Source organism: Psammomys obesus, unplaced genomic scaffold (genome assembly GCF_907164565.1).
Source record: "Psammomys obesus unplaced genomic scaffold, mPsaObe1.curated_primary_1811, whole genome shotgun sequence".
Taxonomy (NCBI): domain Eukaryota; kingdom Metazoa; phylum Chordata; class Mammalia; order Rodentia; family Muridae; genus Psammomys; species Psammomys obesus.
The window spans coordinates 6,716,990-6,727,627 of NW_026596125.1; the positions used below are offsets into that span (position 1 = coordinate 6,716,990).

General features: G+C 39.9%; 1 protein-coding gene across 2 annotated transcripts in view; it reads right to left on the minus strand.

Annotated features, from left to right (window-relative positions):
* Positions 1 to 10,638, minus strand: part of Nt5c2 (5'-nucleotidase, cytosolic II) — a 116,588-nt gene that overhangs the window by 19,600 nt on the left and 86,350 nt on the right. The window lies entirely within an intron of this gene.

A 10,638-nucleotide genomic window follows, 5' to 3' on the forward strand; every position in this document is an offset into this window, starting at 1 on the left:
ACGTCATCCCTGCAGCTGAATAAAATGTTACTCTTTCAAATGTACTTCTTCCAACTGAGGAATTTATGTGAGCAGCCTTCCTGGCCTCTAGGGGCAGCTAAGTCACATTACAAACACCAATAACATAAAAGGACCTGTTAAGTTCCTAAATGTCAGCTAAGACAAAGGCATCCACCCAGTTCTTAGTCTTATAAAAACTAGTCTCAATTACTGTTAAGTCATGATAGCTCTTCCATATTCAAACTGCCATTTGTTTACTATTTAAACTGGTACTGTCAGGACTCAAACCCAGGACAAACTCAAACTGCTCAGGTGCTTATTAACATAACAAAGCAGAGTCAGGCTGCCAGCCTCCCAGAGTCCCTGTTGGGTACAGAGTCCTCCTGGCTGGCACACCCCACACCCACCCCAAACTCCCCAAAAGCCCCTTCCTCCAGCTGCTGTTCTTCCCTAACCTTAACTCCGGATACTTTCTTTTTTTCTTTCTGGTTTTTCCAGACAGGGTCTCTGTGTAGCACTGACTGTCCTGGAACTCGCTCTGTTGACCAGCCTGCCTCTACCTCCTGAGAGCTAGAAATAAAGGCATGCGCACGCTGCCCAGCAAGTCTGGATATTCTCAAAAGCAGCTGGACTTCTTTCCTGCCTGCCTTCTACTTTATCCTCCCTACGCTCTGGCCCTTCAAAACAAAGTAAAGCCTTGCAGCTTCAATGCAAAATGATGCACCCCACGGCCAAGGCAAAGACAGCATGGTCATATGCACCCACAGTAGGTGCTGGTGACCAGGACGGCACGGTACCCGATACACCGAGAAATCAAAATCAGCATTCCTCACCTACCTTCCCAGCCATGATGTCAACCCAATGCCATGTAAGGGCCCTTTTGATAAGTTTTCTAGAAAACCAAGTTAACTTCCCCATCTTAATCAAAATCCTACCTAGTTCAAAAATATTAAAGGAAACAAAACTCCAGTACAACTAACACTTTTTCCTTCTAGGATCTGGCCCATGTAAAATAGTTTTCAATGGTTTTTGTTTGTTTATTTGTTTGTTTGTTTTTAGGTTTTATTTATTATACATAACAGTGTTCTGCTTGCCAGAAGAGGGCACTAGACCTCATTATGGATGGTTGTGAGCCACCATGTGGTTGCTGGGAGTTGAACTCACGACCTTTTCAATTATTATTTCAAGAAGGATTATTTGCTGAATATGCCCTCAAACTGAAAATAAAAACTAGACAGTATTCCCCCCTTACTCTCAAACTCACCTCTAAATTGACAATTTCATGTGGTGAATGACTTATAATGGATTGATAATTGAAAATTATGTCCATGAGACAATTTGAACTGAAGGTCAAATTAATTTAGCATTTTTACTTTTGTTATTACAATTTTTAAATTAAAATAGTTATATAATTTACCCCTTCCCTGTCCTCCTCCAAGCCCTCCTGTTTTTCTCTACTCGCTCTGAAATTAATGGCTTCTTTATTGTTATTGTTGTTGCATATACTTATACATAAATGCAACCTGAGTCCATTCAGTGTGGCTTGTGATATGACTTCAAGGCTGGCCACTCTGTATTGGATAATTAGGGGGCTGTCCTTGGTAAAGGGTAATTTTCTATCCACAGGCATTAGTGGCCTGTAGTTCTTTATCTAACACGGGACCTGCGAGATGTCCCACTTCTGTGTCAGCATGTCTAATGATTTTGTCCTTGTTCCAGTCTTTAGGCAGCAATATCGTTGAGGTGTAGCTTCCTGGCATTCCTAGGAGACACAATCTCACTAGTGAAAAAAATGCAGAAAAAATTTCTAAATTCTAAAATAACAACAACAAAACCAAAATACCACATTTACACTGCATTCAGAGGGCAAAACGTCTCAAATATTTAATTATCATGACTTTCTATAAATTCCCCCTTAGAAGCACTAAATTCCCTTCCCCTAAGTGAGCTCAGGGCACTTCCCAGAAAAACAACGTATCCTCTGCATTCTCTGACCTAGGCTGGAATTCAAGTGTGCTTGAGTCCCAGCCAGGATTCTTTGTGCTGGGGTCTGTAACTGTTGCTAAGAATTTCCAGGTATGCAGGCCTTCAAAGCTTGAGCTTGGAGGATGAAGTACACTATACTTTTCTAATTTCTTCCCACTGGGCCAGAATAGTCTGTCCTAGTCTTAGATGGGAATAGATTTATCACAGGGAGTCCAAGTTCTTCTTTAACAACACTATCTATTTCACTAAGCTCTATATTAATCAGCAAGACAGACAAGCTATTGACATCTCCTCATAAGCTTCTTGGATAATCATTTCAGCAGAGCACACTCCCAGGTCACTAAATCATCTGTGGAGAGCCACAAAAAAAACATACCCACAGCTGAACACGTAGAACTGTAGTGTACAGAGCAGGGCTTTAGATGGTTCCTCTGAATGCCCTTGGAAATAAGCACAATTTATTCTAACCTGGTTGCAAAATGTCCTTCCTCCAAAATAAAAGTAAAGAAGCACTCGAGTCAGAGGCAAGAGGCAAGCATACCTCTGTGAGTTCAAGGCAAGCCCACTCTACACAGTCAGCTTCCGGCCATCTAAGGCTGCTAAATGTGACCCTGTCTCTTTAAAGTTAAAAAATTAAAAAAACAAAAAACAAAAAAAAACTTCATTTTTTTTTCATCAACTAGGCCCTTTAAGCTGGCCACAGATACCTGCAGGGACCAGAATCTATCCCTCAAACTTTCCACAGCTGCAAAAGCTCTAACATCAGTTTTTCTCACAAAACTGGAAAGTGAATAATCCAAACCTTCCAGCCTCAATCTCACAACTAACTTCCCATGGTTCCAACACCTGGCCAAAGGTTTCTGAGTATAGTTAATCTTACGCGAGCTGTTCGCTTATTCTCTGAGGAGATTCTGTGGCCTAGCCCAATTTACCCAAAATCCAAAGACAAAGAAAGAAATTATTTTAAGGGCCAGAGTCCAAAAGAAATAGGAAAAACAAAACAAAACAAAACAAAACACACCCTGCTTCAGCCACCAGGACAGCACACAGTGTTCTCAGGTTACGTAACAAGACTATAAAAGGAACAGCCAAAGCTTTGAAAGTTGAAGCTACTGAGTGCATTTAAAGATATTCTTTACTCAATAATCTGCAAGGAAAAACAGCTCTTTAAAAATAACTGCCCGCTGGAGGATAAAGCTGTGCGCTCTTCTCTGTGTAGAAACTGTTCACTCAACCAAAACTGAGCTGACATTAGCAGAGAACACTCCTTTGGACTAAGCAAACTTTCTGCCAGGAGTTTGGAACGCTTATGCATCTTTTACCACTGTCACCAAGACACACACTGTGTAGTAGCTCACAGATTTTAGAAAGCTAAAGGGCAAACCTCTACAGAGGTCCCAGCCCAGCAGAGCACTGCTGCCAAAATGAGAACTCACATGAGGCAGGTGCGGGCAGGGTGTGCCCCTCCAGTCTTGAAGGAGTGACACTGGCTTCCCTGTTAAAAACACAAAAACAAAAACAACAACAGAACAGAACAAAAACAAAAGCTGGTTTTAAACTGCTGTGATGAGCTGGAATGTAGAGACAACAATTGGAAACTGGTATTTACAGAAGTTACCACTGCCCTCCAATCTAGAAGCCTCCAACCACCACTAAAATTAGCTCTAATTAGCTACAACAAAACACGAGCATTGAAAATAAAAGTAAGTATTGTATATTATTTCTTTTTCTGGCACCCTGAGTTAGGAATACAAGCCAACTTTGATAATAAAATTTTAGGCCAAAAGAGTAAGAGAAAACTAAACCCATTTGTCTCTGTTTTCTTTAGCGGCTTTTGGGTTACTATTATATAAACTGACTAGTAAATGATGCTTAAACTGGACTACCGCTGGTAAAAAAAACAACAACAAAAAAAAAAAATGAAGACACTGCAACTAGGAGAAGCCATCACTATCAGACAGCATGTAAAGCAGGAACTTATGCACCCACCCAAGAGGTCATTAAACTTCCAGGCTGCACACGAAAAAATCTCCACCAACGTTCTTTTTAATTAGTTGTCAGGCTATGTGGCATTAGTCCTTTGTAAGTAGGACTAGAAAACACATTAATGACCATTTTTAAAGAGAAAATACTAATAATATCTTTCTAGCGCCACATAAACAGTTATCAAAGGACTTTTTCTGCTTTATGGAACCACCCAAAAACTGACCCAGCAACAGACACAGGCCACAATTTTTCTCTAACCTAAGAAATTACAAATGATCTAAAAGGTCGGAAAATTCTTTAAACTACTTCAGTTTTAATTTGCATACAAATAAAGAAGCTAGATACCATGGAACACATTTAGTAACATTTTTAAAACCATCCAAGTTACTAAATATGTAAGTAAATAAGTGAGGTTTAAGATGCTGCTGATTTTTCTGTTCTTGAAAAACAAAATTAAACAGTTACTAAGAGACACCTTTGTTTAAAATTGCCAAGCCAGGGAGCAGATGTGGCCCAGTGGTTAAGAGCACCTCTTGCTCATCCAGAGAACCCAAAGTTGAGGTCCCAGCACCCATATTACCTATAACTCTAGCTTCAGGGCCTCCAACAGTTCTTACCACCCCCCTCAGTTACCCACAGATAAGATGCTCACATTCACTCAGTCATGTGTGTACACGTTTTTTAAAAGTATTAAGCCAGACACGATGTCACATGCATGTACTTCTAGCACCTGAGAAGCGGAAGCAGCACCGTCTGGAGTTGAAAGCCAGCCAACTGTACAAAGTGAGTACGGGCCAGGTAGAGATACGTAATAAAACACACAGGCAAGCAAACAAATACAAGCAGGAGTATTAAAAGAAGGCTTATTTTAAAATAAAAGGAAAAATAATAACTTAATTGAAGAATTTTCCCTGAGAATATCTACATACTTATCAGAACCTTGTATCTTCCCTACTGTTTTTAAGACTTAAAAAAACTGAACATTTTCTGAGATATTTTAAAATCACTGCATTTTTTTCCCAAAAACAAAGAGCTTTTAGCTTTGAAGGCACTCACAGTTCATGCTACACTACAAGCACACACAATCAGGTATTTTTAAGTTTCAAAAGATGACATGACTTTAAAAGTTATAGACAAGGCAGAGAAAAGCCAATTACCTCAGTCTAGGAAACCATGTGTTTAAATCTTTGTATGCTGTAGCCAGGCTGATGCAAGTAACTGATTTTGATAAAGCTTACCTGTCAACAGCCCTAAGATTCACTCTGCTAACATCTTCCAAACACCTACGTCATGGTCAGGAAGCAACAGAAGCATGTGAAGTGGTTGGGAAAGGATGTGCGTCTTGCCTGAAGGAAGAAGTTACCTATTCAACTACAGCTGACTTGCTTGAGAATGAAGACCAACTATTGCCAACCTAGATTTTTACACCTCTAATCTTTCAGTTTTAAAATATAACCCAACTAAGCAAACATTAAACGCACATTCTCTGAGCCAGCCTGAGGTCTGCCAGCTGAAAACAGATCCATGTAGTATCATGTGCTAGCCTGTATTTTAGGCCACAGCTCCTGATGACAGTTTTCGACCCATCTCAGGTAGTTTAACACTAGATGTGGGGCTAGAAAAATTTGGCAATACTAGAAGGTTTCTGACTGGGGAGTCAAGGGTGATGCGTCTGAGGCGTTTTAGGTAGTGGCCATCCACAGGATGTGACAGGAGCTCACTGCACACTTGTTCTGAACACATGGCATGTACACATTCCATGCGCATGCTGCCACGCCCCACACTAGGCTCAGACATGAGACTATTATGTGCTAGGAGTTAGTGTTTTATGATACGTACAAAGTTTTCTGTTCTTTTAGAAATATAATGGTTTGATTAAAGAAACAGACTTTTAATATGCTCATACCATAGTTTTCTCATTATGTACATATCAAACGTTAGATGAATTCAGTTAGAATTTTTATTTGAAAAATTGCTATTGCTGACTTGGTTTTCATCTTTAAAATGTTAAATAAAATTTGACTTGGGATTAGAACAGAATTTCCAGCAATTTCTGAAAATGTCCTAAACGTACTTCTGCCGCTTTGTGCTATGTATTTATATGAAGCAGTGTTCTCAGCATGGATGATTATAAAATTGAAATATCCAGCAATAGGAAAAAACACTGGAGATGCTCTACACATTATAGCGTTAACTATTTGGCCAAGGTCAGATATGGTGTGTCCCTCTAACCCCAGCACCTGGAATGTAGAAGCAGGAAGATCTCTGCGTTTCAAGCCTAGCCTGGTCTATATAATGGATTCTAGGCCAGCAAAGGCTATAGTGTGGAACCCCAAAAATAAATAATTAATTAATTATTTTAGAATAAATATTAAATTTATAAATTTATATATAAATATTAATTTCTATGAATAAATATTAAAGTAAATAAATATTAAGCCAAGACTTGGTTCTTTCATGTAAAAATTACAAGCATATGTACCTCACTAGATATATAAATTTGCCTTTATCTTTAATAAATGTATACCAAAGTATTCTTAAATATTTTTTTATTATTTATTGTCAATAAATGATTTGTATCCATATTTTATAGACCTATACACCCAAGGTCATATGAAATTTTTTTCAGTTACAAAGGGAAAGTGAATAGAAAACAATGTATGAAGCTCTGGCTTCATAAAGTTATCTTATTTTTTGAAATGTTATTATCTTCTTCAAAGAATCTTAAGGAAATAAAACTCAGGTACTTAACAAGTTGGACATATAGTTGGAAATAAGTTCACTCTTCAGAAACCACAAAGTATCCTGGAAGTTTTAAGAAATAAAGAACCTGAAGCAGGGTGTGGTAAACACCTTTGATCCCAGCACTCAGGGAGGCAGAGACAGGCAGATCTCTGTGAGTTCGAGGCCAGCCTGGTCTACAAAGTGAGTCCAGGACAGCCAAAGCTACACAGAGAGGCTAGCCTGTTTCAAAAAATCAAAAAACAAAACAAACAAACAAAAAATAAAAGAAAGAAATGAAAACAAAGGCATAGTCACTGCAATGCCTTGACAATAATTTTCCCTTGAGGAGCTGGAGAGATGGCTTAGAGGTTAAGAGCTGTTCTTCCAAAGATCCTGAGTTCAATTCCCAGCAACAATATGGTAGCTCATAAACATCTATGATGAGATCTGGTGCTCTCTTCTGGCCTGCAGGCACAAATGCAGGCAGAATACTGTATAAATAAGAAATAAATTTAAAATAATAATAATAATAACAATTATTATTATTATTATTATTATTATTATTATTATTATTATTATTATTATTATTATTATTTTCCCTTGAGTCTGATTTCTTCATTAAGACTTTTGGCACAAAACACTCTGAGTGACAGAAAGGAATCTGCGATCTTAACACTAGGTAGAGGCGGGAGAATCAGAAGTTCAAGGTGCTCTTAGGCACATAAGTTTGAGACTCGCCTGTGGTAGAGACCCTGTCACTGTTTCCTCACAACAACACAGGTTAGAAATATTAAGCTGTATGTATTTGCACCAAACGGGTGGAGAAAAGTACTGTGGCTTCACGTTATCTGTAGGGCAGTATGCCAACAGCGCATAATTCTCCTTGCGATTGTTTTTCTCCTCACTTTAAATGCCTCTACTTCCAGTGAGTGCGGTGATGAGGGTATACAATTGCTGACAGAAACATGATGAGTGCCCTGGACTCTGGTCCAAGTGAACAAGCCACAAACAAATGTTCATTTAAATATCAAGAAAGTTGAGTCCATTCCAGTAACAATAAAATGCAATTTACTATGTATTTATTAAAGGCTGATGGTCAAAGGTCCTGGGACACTTCTGCTAGTGGCAGAATATTGGGGGCTAGTTCTAGTTTTTTTAAATTTCTTTCCTGGCACTCTTTAATAGCTTTATTCTGATGCTTTTCTCCACACTAAGAGAAGTACTTTAAAGTATTCAAGTTTCAGATAATTGGGTTTCACCCATAGTAGCTTAATGACATTGCACAGAAACAGACAAGGGCAGTAGCTCAGATGTAGTTTCTAGTTGTGGATGAGGTTTGACTGAGAAGGGCCCTACAGGTTCTTAAGTGAATGCTTGGTCAGCAGGAAGTAGCACTATTAGAAAAGATTAGGAGGTGTGGCCTTGGAGGAGGAAGTGTGTCATGGGGCACGTGCGGGGGGGGGGGGGGGGGGAATGGGGGGAGGGGGAGGGTGGGGGTTTACTTTATAGTTTCAAAAGCCCATGGCAGGCCCAGGTGCCCGCATGTGTTCACATGCTCTCACTCTTAATCTCTCTCTCGTTCTCTCTGTGTATGGATCAGGATATAGCTCTCAGCTACTGTTCCAGTGCCTGCCTGTAGGTTGCCATGTTCTCTGACATGATGATAATGGATCAAATCACTGAAGCAAGCCCTCAATAAAATGCTTTCTTTGGTAAGATTTGCCTTGGTCACAGTGTCTCTTCCCAGTAAGACAATAGCCTCTCTCTAATTTTCTTAATTGAGAAATTATATACAATTTACTCATAGTATTTAAAAATACTTGAAATAAGCTATATAGTAGACCTATTCCTTTAAGATTATTTCTAAAAATTAAGTAAAAGTTAGGCACTAGCCCTCATCTTGAGAAGCTACCGACTGTTAACGTCTTCTAGGATAGAGCAGTCAGTTTTCTTTAACAGTGTGGCTCTTAATAGGTTAACCACTCTAGTAGCTAGCTTCACACTCACGAGTACATGGGCAGCACAAATTGTACTCACTGAGCTTTTAAAAAGGAGAGAGAGAGAGAGAAGAAGAAGAAGAAGAAGAAGAAGAAGAAGAAGAAGAAGAAGAAGAAAAAGAAAAGAAAGGGGAGGTGAATGTTGGAGATAAGAATTAATAAATTGTGTGTCCTAAAGTAAGCTAAACTATCTGGGCTGACAGTGTTCCCCACAGACTAACAAAACCCCCAATACCAGGTAGGAGGAACCTCCTTTTGAATGGCTGGTCAGAGTATTCCAAGTGATTCTCAAAGCAACAGAGACTACTGATGCCTTGGTTGGCTCTCAGGGGTTGAGGGTAGCCCCTATTGCTGAAGACACTGAACACTTAAGACACAAGACTCACATGGTTCAAGTTTGACCTGATCTAAAACCTCCTTCCCCAGGACTAGAAAAGCACTACGCAAGCCGCCAAAGGTGGGAAGCCATTTACTTAGCAGTCCTACCCAGCCGCAGCACTGCGAGCCACGACAGTACCAGCAGAGCTAGGTAGCTGTACAAAGCGCAGCGTCGCTCACGTATCAGCGGTAACCAACTGCTGTCTAGTTGGACTCCCCATTCAACAGGGGGCAAAGCCCACCTGCTACGGAAAACCTAGTCAGCTTCCCAGAACTAGTGAAGTCATGGACAGTAAAAAGAATGACAGAACACCACTTTGCTAGACTAGCATAATTCCTTACTCTATTTTACTCTATTTTAAATGCTAGCCTTATACGTAGAGATACATATACCTACCACTACTCGAAGAAGCCTCTCTTTAGGGCTGATGGAGACGACCACAGAAAAACCACAACCAGACAAATGCAGAGAACAACGGACTGTGCGGAGCCCAGCCCCAGTGATGCATATCTACAGCAAAGCCCCTGCTTCTACAGCTCGGGGAACACTGAGGTAGAGAGGACAGAAAGACTGTAGGTTCCAGAATACCAGGAAGTCTGCAGTCAGTCTCTTAAGAATGGTGGAATAAACAAGCCTAAGACATGCCAATGTCAATGGGTGTCTTCACATGCAAAGGGGAGATTTCATGGGGCCCTACCCTATACAAGAAACTATAAACAGCTAAGGGCCGCTGAGAATTAGCTGCCCCTGCAGCGCAGTCAGCCCTGAGGCCGCCTATTCAACGACACAGACTTGTCAGGCTGTATTCATATACGCGTGCACACACCGCTATACCCGCGCACTGTGTATAATGGCAATAGAGAAAAAGAGGCAACCAACTTGAAAATGAGGCAGCACACGGGAGCAGCTTGAGGGGAGGTATCTGGGAGGGCCTGGAGGGGGAAAGTTATGTAATTCTATTTCACTTAAAATCATAAAAGCGAGAGAGAAATGGGCTAGGTCTGTAGCTAAGTGACAGAATGCTGACATAACAGGCGCAAATCCCTGGGTTCAACCTCTAACATCTCAAATGTACACATACACACTTAAGTGAAAGGAAAAAGACAAACTGTCACACTATCTACATGCTAAAGAAAGGGCTACAATCCAAACTGTAAGGAAAGGGAATTTCTGTTCCAGGCAAGATTTTCATTTGGGGGGTCCCAAAATCAAAAAACAGAAAAGAAGAAAGTTCATAGTTTGTTTTTTGGGCTTTTTGTTCTTTATTTGAGGTCTTTTATTAATCTTTACAGATTACTGGATAATTTTTGTTGTCTTAAAAACTTAAGACCATATGAAAATGGAAACTGTCGAGGTTCAAATTCCCTGAGTTTTAAAAGTCAGTTGCCATCCAGGTGTGGTGCACAAGCTTGTGATCCCAACACTTAGGAGGCTGAGGCAGGAGGACTCCCATGAATTCAAGGGCAATAAAATAAGAACCAGGACAGTAAAGGCTATGTAGCAAGACTGTGAGTAATAATAATAATAATAATAATAATAATAATAATAATAATAATAATAATAATA